The sequence below is a fragment of the Mus caroli genome, chromosome 7 (genome assembly GCF_900094665.2).
Source record: "Mus caroli chromosome 7, CAROLI_EIJ_v1.1, whole genome shotgun sequence".
NCBI lineage: Eukaryota > Metazoa > Chordata > Mammalia > Rodentia > Muridae > Mus > Mus caroli.
Genome location: NC_034576.1, coordinates 11,393,346 through 11,397,042, shown reverse-complemented (window position 1 = coordinate 11,397,042; position 3,697 = coordinate 11,393,346).

The following is a 3,697-nucleotide window of genomic DNA, read 5'->3' as shown; positions in this document are numbered from 1 at the left end:
GCCCCAATATAGGGGAATGCCAGGGCCAAAAGAATGGGAATGGGTGGGTAGGGAAGTGGGGGGCGCTATGGGAGACTTTTGGGATAGCATTGGAAATGTATCTGAGGAAAATATGTAATAAAAATATTAAAAAATAAAAAAAAGTGATTGTAGGTGAAGGTAAACGACTTCCCACACTCACTTTGAATGAAAGGCTTTTCTCTGGTGTGAACTCTTTCATGTTTAATAAAACTAAAAGGCCTCTTACATTTGCTGCATTCAGGCCTTTCTCCCATGCGACCTCTCCAGTGACTACTGGGGCTAGAGCAATTGCTAAATGGTGCACATTTGGTGCATTGATAAGATCTCTCTTCAGTGTGAACCTTTTCATTAATGGGATTGGAGTTTTTGTTAAATATTCTTCCACATTTATCACACTCACATGATCTTGCACCACTATGAATCTTCCAGTGTTAGAAGAGATAAGAATGTGAAGAATGTCCCATATTTTCTAGTATGAACTGTGTTATGGTTTAAGAAGTGAGAATTTTATGGAAGGAGCAGATGCAGAGACTCACAGCCAAACATTAGTTGGAACTTGGGGGAATCCTATGGAAGAGAAGGAGGAGGGATTGTATGAGCCAGAAGGCTCAAGGGCATCACAAGAACATGTCCCAATGAATTAACTTTTCAGGACTCATAGGTGTTCACAGAGACTGAAGCAACAATTAGGGAGCCAGCTTGGGATTTACTTAGATCCTCTGTATATATGTCAGGGTTGTGTAGCTTGTTATTCTTGTTGGACTCCTAACAGAGAGAGCAGGAGCTGTCTCTGACTCTTTTGCCTGCTCTTGGGATGCTTTTCATCCTACTGGGTTGCCTTGCCCAGCCTTAATTTGAAGGTATGTGCCTAACCTTCTTGTTACTTGTTATGGGATGTCTGGTTGATATCCTTGGGAATGCCCGCATTTTTTTTGTGAAGGGAAACAGGAGGAGTGGATCTGGAGGAGAAGGGAAGTGGGGGACACATGCAAAAAGGGGGAAGGGGAAACTGTGATCAGAGTGTAATATATGGAAAAGTAGTTAAAAAGTGACAGTTTTAAAATATTTCCCACATTCACACTCATAAGACTTAACAGTGAGAATTCTCTCTCTAAAAATAATTTCATAATTTTCTCCCTACTAAATAATTTTCCACATTCATCATTGTTGTGGATGGGCCTGGTGCTGCTTGTATTTTGATGCTAATTCCATTCTCCTGGGAGGGTTTGCAGACAAGGAGTGTACTGAGGTGATTTCTTGTGAACCAATCTTCTAATAAATAAAGGAGCCAATCACTGGCTCCACTGAGTAGGAGGGACTTCTGGGTTGGATGGAGGAAGAGAGGAGTTAGGTCCTTTTGGATGGGGATAGCATGAAGACAAGATGTAGCTAAGAGTGTCTCCTGGTTTCAGTGGTGGATCCATCAGGATTTTCTACCAGAGGATTTAGATTTAATAAGGTTTATGAGATTAGGATTTTAGTTGTTGTGCCCAGCAATTGAGTTACCGTTGTTTCTGAACTAAGTTTTCGTGGTGTTTTCCTTCACACAGCAGCTCATCTGGGTTCAAAAGAGAAAGGTATGGCGGCAAAGCATGGATTTGCCTGATGTGCACCACAAAGGCCTTGGGGGGGATTTGAAGCAGTGGGTTGGTTTGGTAGTGACCAACCAGTGGGAACGTAGTGAGCTGGGTGGAGAGATTATGGAGTTTTGAGTCAGTCTCCATGAGATAAAAACATGGCTGGCTAGGCCACCGGGGCATAGAGCTGTTGTGGGTAATGAGGCTAGGTTTTTACCTAGAGGGTATGATGCATTTATATGGCTTTTCTAAATTGTGAACTTTGAATGACCTGTGGCCATAGCTTGTATTGACAAATTCCTTACATATATTATACTTGTAAAATCCTTCCTTGATGAGGAACATGACTTGTTGGCAGCTGAAAACTTTCATACTGTCCCCAGTTGTAGTGACTCTTTCAAGGTGAAAAGGCCAGCACACTCTCAGATGTGTGGTCAGAATTCTCCCATGTGCTGGTAACTTGTTGCTGGAAAAGTTCTGTCCTGAGGAGGAAGTCCTTCCTAGCCTCTCTGCTAGAAGATGGTTTCTCAGACACCTGGAGTCTGCAGCTCAGCTATTCAGCAATGAGTGTTGCTCACATTGCTCCTGGGTTGCTTTCCAAATGTGCTGCTTTTGGTGCTGATGCAGATATGTAGCAATCTGTAATTGTTTGTCAGATGTTACATCAAGGTGCAGTTTCAACTCATGATGCTGGTTCTCAGCCAAGTACAAAATTTCTCTTGACTGGGCTACATGTCACACAAGAATAGGCCTCCCAGAAAGAACAGCCCTTGAAAGGTGCAAACAGTGACATTCTGTGCAGAAATATTCCACCAAACCAAACCAAACCAAATCAAAGCAAACCAACCAACCAACCAAACATCAATTGGGCCCCTGACATCTGTTCCATGCCAACAACCTGAAAGAAAATGTCACTTAAGTGCTTGATGAATTTAGTGGGAGAGGATAGCCCATAAGAAGATGTGTGACTGATAAACTCAAGAACTGGCTCCATGGTATAATTACAGAATCAGGGAATTTGGTTCTGATCCAGGATGGGGTTACCTAACAAGATTTGCCTATAAAGTTGGGGCCCATGAGTTTAAAATATATAGTCTTGAAAATACGCAAGCCTTACAAATGAGACTGAAAAGACATTTAGTCTCAAAGCAACTGGGGACGCTCCGGAAGGGATTAGTGCTAACAGAAGCCTGGTTCTCCTGGCAGGCTAAGTGCTTTAGAAACACCAGGGAGGTTCCGGGACCCTGCCAAGTGTATTCTGCACAGGCACCAGACATCTGTCTATTTCTAGGCCAGAGGAAAGGGGTCTGCCCAGCGCAGGAGTGTTTGCCTGAGCATTGGCAGCAGACATCTTGGTTCCGGAACCCCGCCGAGTGTATTCTGCACAGGTGAGAGTATGGAATACAGAAGCTAAAAGCTTCTGGGACAGGCAGGAGCCACAGAGCTTCTAAGGCAGCCCCCCTTTCTGGCCCCAGACAGCTGGCCACTTTCCTGGTCAGAGGATAGAGTTCCCCCCCGGCTGGGAGCGCTTGGCCTGAGCATCGGCTGCAGACATCTTGGTTCCAGGACTCCTCCGAGAGAGTATTCTGCACAGGTGAGAGTGTAGAATACAGAAGCTAACAGCGACTGGAACAGGCCAAAGCAACCCAGCTTCGGGACAGGTCCTGTTTTGGGCCTTCGTCTTCGGACAGGAGGGAGGTCCTAAGGCCAGATATCTGTGCACCTTTCCTGTAAGAGGAGAGCTTGCCTGAAGAGAGTGCTCTGACCACTGAAACTCAGAGGAGAGAGCTAGTCTCCCAGGTCTACTGATAGAGGCTAACATAATCACCTGAGGAACAAGCTCTAACCAGAGACAACTATAACAACTAGCTCCAGAGAATACCAGATGGCAAAAGGCAAATGTAAGAATCCTACTAACAGAAATCAAGACCACTCATCATCATCAGAACACAGCACTCCCACCCCACCTAGTCCTGGGCACCCCAACACAACCAAAAAGCTAGACCCGGATTTAAAAGCATATCTCATGATGAAGGAGGACTTTAATAACTCAGTTAAAGAAATACAGGAGAACACTGCTAAAGAGTTACAAGTCCTTA